Raw genomic sequence first — 9,967 nt, 5'->3', positions numbered from 1 at the left:
CCAAGCTCATTACATAAAGAAAATAATTGTGTAAGGAACGAGCTTAAGTACACAGTGATGCACTCCAAAAACTGGAGTGAACGGATGGAAATACTGCATTACTTTCATGGGACTATGCTGTTTTACTCCTGCTAAAAACTCTCACAACTACAACTTAATAAATGTAATCAACTGCAGTGCATGTGAATGAATTTATTCTCTTCACTGCTGCCTAGTCCATTCACAGTTCCTAGTGATAACAAGTGATCTTGTTACAAGTTCTGGACCCTGGGGAGGAAGGGAGTATTTATTATGGCCAGACTGTCATCAGGTATAAATCAGTACAATTCTGCTCAAGCTAACAGAGCTGAACCAGAGACATTGAAAACCTGGCAAGTTATGTTAAATAAGTTTGATAGTTATAATACTCTTTGTCTTGAAGTGGGGTTCATGGCCACTTTGTGATATAAAGTATAAATTGAGGTTTGCTCAGCTGCACACTATAAATCTCATGCAATGACAGTGTTGTCAAGCTGAACTATTGTCTTTTACAGCATACATCAGGCAAGGGATTAGAGTAAGTAATTTGTTTTGGAAAGCTGGCAACCCTAATGGGGCATGCCTGATAGTGTTCAAAGGTTCTGATTAGGCACAGTCCACAGAGATGTTCTTTCAACTTGAATCTCCCAAGAAGAAAGCTTAATTTTTAACAAATTGCTTTCTTCACAGCTTCATCAATTTGATTTCTTTGAAACTCAGTAGCAAGATGTATCAAAGGAACAGATTGTTTGCACAGAACCTATAAAAAAGATGTTTTTTGCCTGAACTCAATGTACCCAATCTATTTTCACAAGTCATTTAGAAATGATCCTGTGAGGACTATTATTTCTATAACGGTCTGTGAAGCTGGAGCTCTAAGCAGCCACTGATGTGCCTCTGTGCAGCTGGAAGGATATGAGCATGTTCCAGCTCTTCCAAAAGGGCTAAGCAGGAGCAGGGCTCTGCTGAGGTAAGCTCAGGCTGCTCCCTGCTGGATAGTAGAAAGTGGTGGCAAACCTGCAGGAGATGAGATGCTTTTCCATGATACCACTGACTTTCTGCCAGCTTCATGGCTGTCCTCCCTAAAATAATCCAGAAAGTCACAGTTACCCAGTGCTTCACCTGACCAAATAAAAGCAGTGAGATGGCCTCTTGTCTGGCTTCACAGCATAGACAAAGCATTAGAGGACATTAAAAGTATCAGATCGAAATAAGGTGAACCTCTCCATTGCTAAATCTGTCAGTAATCTCCTCAATATTTTCAACTCCCAGAGAGCCAAATCAGGAGAGACGACAGTTGGAAATAGCTTTAAAAGGATATTATCTCATTGATTTTTGAAAGAGAGAGCTTCTTTAGCAAGAATATTGCCCTTTCGGTCTCCATGTTTAATGTTTATTCATTTGGCTGCTTCACAGGGGAATGCAAATCACAGAAATGTAGGAGATGTACGGTAGTGTGCAAAACGAGGACCACAGGGGATTCAGGGCTTCATCTCTTCATCCCAGCTTCTGAGGCAGAGAGCTTTGTGTGCTGAGGGCCTGGGAAGAAAAAACAGCAAAAAGAAGGATTATAATACCCCTTTTTCATGCAGATGTTGAAATTCATATTATTACCTGGGATTTGTGCTTGAACCACTGTTATGCATATGTGAGTTTTCAAGAGAAGTGGCAAAATAACTTATTTACAGTTATTTCACAGGGCTTCTTTAAGGCTCTGTCTTACCTTTCAATTCCTTGGTTTGAAGGTTTAAGCATTTGTAAAGCAAATCTCTAAACCAGGGTTTGAATTTAAACCTCCAGCTTTTTGTTAGAATTGTCTTACACATTCAGTGGTAAACAAAGAGAATAGGCAGCCTTAGGAAAGAGCCACTATTGGGCATTTACAACCTAGGAAGTGAGTAATCTGAAGTTATTGTGAAATTGTTCATCCAGAAACAACTACCACAGCCATCACAAATGGGGATTACTCCTCACCTCCACAGTATCAGCTTGCTCAACAATGAGACTTCAGGGCAATGGAGGGAGAATGGCACCTCAGGGTGGTATTTCCTCCCATCTGAATGCAGGTTGCTCAGGAAGACACCAACTTCTTGGAGAAACTCAACCCCAGTGAGACAAGTCCTGCCCAGAATGCAAGATCCAATGGCAGTCTTTGAATACATGTAATTACAAGCAGGTGAGGGGTCTGGAGCACAAGCCTTATGAGATTCAGCCGAGAGAGCTGAGATTGTTTAAACTAGAGAAGTGAAGGCTCAGAGTGACCTTGTTGCTTTTGACAACTACCTGAAGAGAAGTTATGGTTAGGTGGGGGTCGACCTCTTTTCCCATGTAACTAGCAATAAAACTAGAGAGAATGTCTTCTAATTGCACCAGGGGAGATTCAGATTGGAGATTAGAAAATATTTCTTCCCCAAAAGAGTGTTCAGGTGCTGGAATGGGCTGCCGAGGAAGGTAGTGGGATCACTGGTGGTGAGGTGTACAAGAAGAGTTTAGATGTTGTACTGATGGACATGGTTTAGTGGGAAATATTGGTGATATATGGATAGTTGGACTGGATGATTTCGGAGGTCTTGTCCAACCTTGGTGATTCCATTATTCTAATTTATGTGCATGTGTTGTTAACAGCGTACAAAATACTCAATGCTGCCTTAATATCTGCTATTAACTTCCAGTTGCCAGTTTAGTTCATAGAATAACTGAACGAGTTCCAGGAAACAGAATTTGCCTGCAGAATTATGCAGCCATTGGCTACTAGGCCAGGCACATTAAATTCATGGTAGTTGTATGTTCTACTGAGTGAATAGGTAATTATGATATATTAAAATACTTCTATTGTATTCTTAGTGAAAAAAGCTTGAAAAAGTTAAGCAGAGGTAACAGGAAAAAAAAGACATTTTCAAGAGAATCTAAAAGGAGAGATGAAAAGACTCGCTGCTATAGCCAGATAAAGTACAATATGTGGTTATTGCATTTATCCCTATTCTGTACTAGCTGAGGAAGTAAAACAAAGATCTGCTATGTATTGTGAGTTTCTCTCTGCTCTCTCCCTCCTTAAGACACACAAAAGTGCATGCAGCTGAGGCAATGCCTGATCCTTTCAGGTTTATGTTAGCTGGAAATTTCCTTGTTCTCAAGGGATTGTCTACTCAGTGTTTGTGGATGAAGTTCATTCCAGTCCACATATTCAAGTGGCAGATTTGAGCTAAAAACCAATGCCAGAGACTACAGTGATTTCACCTGGAAAAAAAAAAATCAGCCTAGATGCATACTCTGTTACAAGGTCAAAGGAGTGTCTAAGGGATTTAAACAAAGCACCATAGTCACAATAATCCATGAAGTCAAACCTGGTCAGTGAAAGGAGCTTAGGATACACCAAAGGGACTGATTTTGGATTTATGTTTGCTCAGCACTGTTATTACTCACATGAAATAAGAAAGCAGAGGATATGTTAATTAAACTTGCAATTGACGCTTCACTTGGATGTGTCAGAAACACCAAAGAAAAGGAATTTTAAAAAGCTGGAGAACATGAAATAGGATTTAGCTAGGAAAAAATATTTGCTAATGGCTGAAGGAAAAACTAATCAAATCGAAAAGGAAGGATGCCAAAAAAAAGTCTATTATTACAGTGCTAGAGAGCTCTGTGCCTGTAACCTCAGAATGTAGCTTAGATCAAGTGGAAAATAGCCATTTGAGGGAGCTAATTGAGTTGGGCTCTACATACAACAGCATAATTTCATAAATTAGAGAAGAATCTATATCAAAATGAACAAAAGCATGTCTCAGACACAGTTCTCATTTTTAAAGGCAAGAAGGTTTAAAAATTTATATTAGCAGAATAACTCTAAAAACTTAACATGTGGGGTCTTTCCAAATTATCTGGTGACTAAAATGCTGTCTTGCACAGCTGAAGAGTTTATCTTTATTCACTTGCCTGTTACTGAACTTTAATACCTATTTGTAAGAACAGGATACGAGCAGAGAGTAAGGTTCCAGCACAGTGACATTTCTTCTAGGTAGGATCTTGCTCATCTGTTCAATTGTACTGAGAGACACAGAAAAAAAGACACACGGTTTTTACTACTCTGATTTGTGAGATGGTTTTGAATGAAAGATGCATTCTAAGCAGCTTTCTGCATAGCCTTCTATTTGCAGAGAACTGGACCACAACATTGAAGCAGCACTTCTGTACATGCTACACAGCCACAGAATAGAGCATCTCTGTGCATCCCTCCAAGAATAGTGTGCCTTCCTTTCAGCAGCATCATGAGAAAGAAGAATGCCAAAAGAACACACACAGTTCTCTAGACTGCTTACAGAACTCAACATCCAGTCGTAGATGAATATCACATAATTAGTATTTAATTACAGGAGTTAAATTATCAGAGGCTTTACTTAATGAAGTTAATCCCTTCCTTCTTATTCTCTTGCTTGGCTTAACAAAGTTGGTTAGTGCAGAACAGGAGGCAGCCACCACCTGCAGCTATGTTAGGTGAGCTACAGAAGGACCAAGACCCAGAGACTAAGGACAAAAGGGTAGGCAGCAAGCAGCAACTATTTAGGTCTGTTGTTCTGCTCCAGGGGAGATGTGTGGCTACTACATGATACATGAAAATTTATGATGCAGATGAAACTCAAGCTGGTGAGCCCCAGAGGGTCAACAACACCCAATTTATCACCAAGAATGCCAGGTTGGATGGGACCCTGGGCAGCCTGGTCTAGTGTTTGGCAACCCTGCCCATGCCAGGGACTTAGAGCTCAACGAGACAATTCTATATCTCAGCTTCTCCCAGCCTTCTGCCACCTCTCCCAGATGTACTAAAAGCTATTTTTCTTCTCCCCAGGGCTGATACCTTAGATACCTTCTCTGCAGGTGAGCACATGAATGCCTCTACTTCAGGCCAGGCCAAGGTTACCCTCTTTCAGATGCTTTCATTTCAAATATTTTCTTAAGGGATTCAATCTCTCCATCTCCAAAATACCACACTAATCAGGTAAAACAGGAAGGCAGGCAGGGAGCTGGTCCATGTTTCATAAGAGAATTAAAGACTCACCTTATTAAATAGCTGCATGATACAACTCATTATTTGGAAAAAAAAAAAAAAAAAAAAAAAAAAAGTGCTTGCAAAAAAGCATTCTCTGGCTTGATCCTCTTGATCCTCTTGATCCTGGATGGAAAAAGCTACTATGTGGTACTGGCTCAGGGCAGGCTGTACAGTAGTTACTCACCAAGGTTTGACAACGAGATGCTTTAGCATAACTCTTGCCTGTATTTAGGATTCTCTACGGGCCACTCGTTAATCTTTTTCTCCTACTTTTCTCACCCAATAACGTATTTGGCAGAATAAACATGCTGGGATGAAGAGATTTGGGTTTCTCTTCTAAACTGTATAGAAATCACACTGTGAAATGCAAAATCTAATCAGTGAAGAAGTATTGCATTGCAGCACTTCAAAATTACTGAAACACTATGCAGCAATAGAAACAAAAATCTGCCCAGCTCCCATATACAGGGAAGACTGTGCTTATGAAGTATATAAGTGTGTAGGTAACTGCAGGAAACCCACAAATCTCAGCAAGGTGGTACTTGTTATTTTAAAAATGAAGCAAGGATGTTATCCATTTCTTAATTCAGGATTTGCTTATATTTATGTACGAAAGACATTCTCTCCTCCTCTATAAATTTATTTCCCAGTGCTTTGAAGAGACTAGGAAAAATTTCATGAAGACTACTTTTCTTCAAAGACATATTTTGTCTAAAAATATGAAATCCAAAATCATACGGTTGTTTCCTGAGGACTTCACATTCAAACACTGAGCAAAAAAAGATAATAGTTAGCCTCACGATGTCCAATATTGAACAACTTTTTCACAAATGAGAAAATCTATGTAGGTCCAGTTGCTACTCAACAAATTTTGTCTGAGTTTCACTAAAGTCTCTTTACATTATGCTGTTGGTGTAACACCATATCAATATATATATATTATGGTTACAGGTTTTTACAGTATAAAAGAGGCATAAAAAGGAGTGTGGTATAATACAAAAGTCCTTCATACTTTGAATCGTGTCCGGTTCCAGTCCTGCCACCTGCAATTATCTGGAGATCTTACCAAAGTAAGATCTCTTGCCTTCAAAGGCTATTCACTTGCCCAGAAATTATGTAGAGTAGCTGTCATTCAGTGATGCAGAAGGCAGGTGTCTCCTTTTCCAGGAGCTATGGATTTCAGTCAACCCCTACTACAAGATATGGTGAAAATGGTATAATGATTATACACATATTTTTTAAGAATATACTTGCAAGCATCCTTCTTAGTGACAGTACAAGTGTTTACACCACACAGGTTCTCTAGACAATCTCTACACAATTTAAAAAGATTGTAGAGGAGGAACATACAGATGCTGCATTACCAAGCCCTTCAGCAAGTGGCATTTCTCTACTGGTGTAATCTATCCTCACTGAGCGTTACAGTCCACAGGGTTATCCAGCTTCCAACCTCAGACAGAACACAATGGCAATGTCATATACTGACACCCCCTTGGAGTTTATGATTTAGTGTTCACAAATATCTGAATATATTTACATATCATTGTGTGGGCTTTTTTTCACTTTCATCTTCATGATGAATGGCTTTTGCATTACAGATCTTTCAGCAACGAGATTTCTCCTCCCATGAAGTTCCTCTAAGCAGCATTAGTTCTGCCTGGATCCACGTGATTTTGGGGACGGTGCATGGGTGTATGTGTGCCCACTGCAGAATCTACTTCCTTCTATGAAAAGTGTATTTTGAAAAACAAACAAACAAAACCCAAATATTTTAAAAAACATTAAAACAAAACAAACAAACAAAGAAACTCACAACCCTCCGTGTTTCCAAGACAGTTTCAATTATGTCTGGCTCTATTTTAACATTTCTACATCAATTTGCAGAGCAAACTTGGAAACCTTTCCTGTAAGGTGAATCTTTCTATCTTGCATTCTCCAGAAAACTATGAAGCCATGCCTTTCGAAGATGAAGCCAAATCTATACGATCAGAACTGGAAGTAAATATTCAGGGAGTACATTTAGCAGCTGCACTGTTGCAGCTATACAGTAAATTGCTCTGGGGTAATGTTTTGTCATTCTTTTTTACACTTGACAAAATCTAATGATTATATTGCCAGGATGAGTATCCTATAAGATGTCATTAAACTCCTACCAGGTCTCCTATTTGAAAACTGCCTTGTTAGGTCTATTTAACTTGCAGCATATTTAACTATTAACAGGACATAATCAGCATTTTGATTTACTGTTAGGGGAGAAAGAAAAATGTTATTTTGCATTTTGGACTTTAAGGATGCATTCTTCCTTTTGTCTTAATGGTCACTAAGATTTTGTGGATAGTTAATTTAAAATGGATGTCAGTCATACATATGTGCATTCACACACATGCACGCACAAATGGCTTAGACATAACCACAATGGGTACTGAATAAAGCAAGTAATTCACATTCTAAGGCTGGTCTTGCTGGCTTTTATCACTGTTCTCATATCAAGACTGCTAGTTTCAGCCCACTTGTAAGACTCTCATTAATCTTAATTCATCCTCCATCTACCTTAAAACATGCCTTGAAGTCATTTTTTCCCAGCCCTTTTAAACCACACTCTATCTCCCAGGCTAAAGACAAATTTATCAAATTCATACAGCAACATTCAGCATCTTGGAATATTTCAGCCTTTTGAGAAAATCTCTGTGGGTCTTCACTCTGCTCCTTCTTGAGCCTCACTTCTCACATTCCCCCCAAAATCCAGGATTGTTTCATTAATTACCAGCATCACCATCATTGCAGTATAAATCTCCAGCCATGAGAGCTAAGTACAATTGTTTCAGAAAAGATGACTCGTCTCTGCACAGACTATGTCACTTCCTCATTCATCACCCTCAAGTGATCACAACTGAATTACTTCCCACCACTGCCACTCATTTTTCAGGCCTCTCGCTAATTCATGGAAGCTTGTTAAAATGCTGCAAGCAAAGGTGCCCTTCTGATCTTTCCAAGCATCCACTAAATGGTTTGAATTTATTCATTGGACTGAGCTCATCCTGGGTCATGTCTCTTTTTTGTGTGTGCCTCATTGACTTTTAAATTTTCATTAAAGCTGCAGCATCTCCTTTTGTTTGAAGGCAGGTCTATTGAGGAAAGTTACTGTTTTGAAGAGAAAGGGGTTAAAAAATCTACATGAAGCAACCACAGCTACAACAGAAATGGAACACCATACACAAGAAATAAGCTTTGTGCAGAGCTATCAGGGGCTTCGATTAGCAGGAGTTTCAGTTTGGTCTTTGAAACATCTGGGGAGAAAATGGTTTCCCTTGCAAGCAAATGGGATATTTCTAAAAGACAGGTTTCAATAGTACGTTCTTCCTGTTTGACTTGCATTTTGAATTCAAACAAAACAGCATTTCCAGGAAACTGAGAGAAATAAAATGATTGCTTATGCTTGTGTCACAAAGCTCTCACCTGACAACAACTGATTAGTTTAGGTTTCCAAGCTTTCTTGCATTCCACTCTCTGGTATATTGAATTTCAGAGCTGAAAGACTGAGGAGAGTCACAGGAGGAAATGAAGAGGTCTCCCAAGTCAATACAGGTTAGGGCAAATGCCAACCTGATTGAAGGACTGACACAGTGCCTGCCTACCTAATGGTAAAGATGGGACTTGCAAAAATAGTGATATAAAGAAAACAACATAAGGTACAATGAGTTCCCCCTGACCTTGCCATCCACTTTACCTCTTGTAGTGATATAATATTTAATATCTGTCCCAGAAATCCACGCAGTGGAGAAAGATCCAGTGCAGAAGAAATGTTTCTCGGCCTTCATCCTCCAGTGGCTGCTGGAAAATGATGCCAATGTTGCCACTGAGTGACATTACTAACAAGAGCAGTAGGCAGAAAAAAAGCATCCAAAGAGCTGTTCCTCCAAGTATTGTCATCATGAACAACTCAGGAACAAAAAGGTTTTGTGGCTTCCCTTATTGGGCACTGCTGCCCCTCAGTGCCACTTCCAGTGAGCAGCACTTTGAGGGGAATAGGCATCGTGTAGTTATTTCTCTTTTGTTCCTGGGCACTAAAATCCAGTTCAATACAAAGGAGCTTTCAGCCAGCTCCAATGTAAGTTTTCAACCCATCTCTCCCTCTGGCTCCCTTGCACAGTCATGGTGATCACAAGGAAATGAGTTACAAGCCCTGATAATGCTATTTATTCTATACTTCATGGGAAAAATTCACAAGATCCTTTTCCAGATACTTTTCAATGGAATGCCATAAAGGACAGTTTCATACAACTTGGTAATACTGGTGTCTCTCTCCCAGCACATCTTTCCTTGTAGGTGAGCCTCAGAATGTATCCAGGCACTGAGTCACACTGAAGCTATTTAAAATCTTAGTTTTTCCCTTTAGGTATTATTTCTTCCTTTACAATAAAAGCAACAAAAATAATATTTTTAGGAATTGTAATAGCTATGTCTGAAGTAATTATGAGGTTACTTAAAAACCTCCTTCAGAAATCATACTGTGGGATTTATCACAAAAAAAAACTTCTGTACATCTGATTTTCTTCCCCTTACTGCCAAATGTTTTTCAAAATAGTTGCTATTTTTGGCATTCTGCTGAGCTTTCAAAGCAAAAACAAACGAACAAACAAACAATCCCACTATTCTCAATAACTTAAGTTAATGTTAGCTTTTTGTGGGTAAGGAGACAAATGTATTTAACAAGTATTTGCAAGTCACAGTGCTAGCCAAAAGATTCATGCATCTGATGAACTTATTTCCAGCTAAATTGTTCACATACAGCTGTCTTCTAGAGGTCTGTTTTGTGATACAAAGACAAAATTCCTAGGGTGTGAACACTGCAACTCCTCTTAAAATCCCACCCATTGTGTTAATGGGGTAAGATCTATGAGGTTG

General features: G+C 39.2%; 1 long non-coding RNA gene across 1 annotated transcript in view; it reads right to left on the bottom strand.

The window, feature by feature from the left end:
* Positions 1–539: 539 nt before the first annotated feature.
* The window catches only part of LOC128085884 (uncharacterized), a 52,071-nt gene continuing 42,643 nt past the window's right edge, over positions 540–9,967 (bottom strand). The window contains exons 2-3 of the long non-coding RNA XR_008209141.1: positions 1,993–2,139; positions 540–1,557 (exon numbers count right to left, since the gene is read on the bottom strand). This is a non-coding gene — a long non-coding RNA (uncharacterized LOC128085884). The remainder of the gene's footprint in view (positions 1,558–1,992; positions 2,140–9,967) is intronic.

Source organism: Tympanuchus pallidicinctus, unplaced genomic scaffold (genome assembly GCF_026119805.1).
Source record: "Tympanuchus pallidicinctus isolate F22 unplaced genomic scaffold, pur_lepc_1.0 scaffold3, whole genome shotgun sequence".
Lineage (NCBI taxonomy): Eukaryota > Metazoa > Chordata > Aves > Galliformes > Phasianidae > Tympanuchus > Tympanuchus pallidicinctus.
This window is presented reverse-complemented; position numbering and strand designations above follow the sequence as displayed.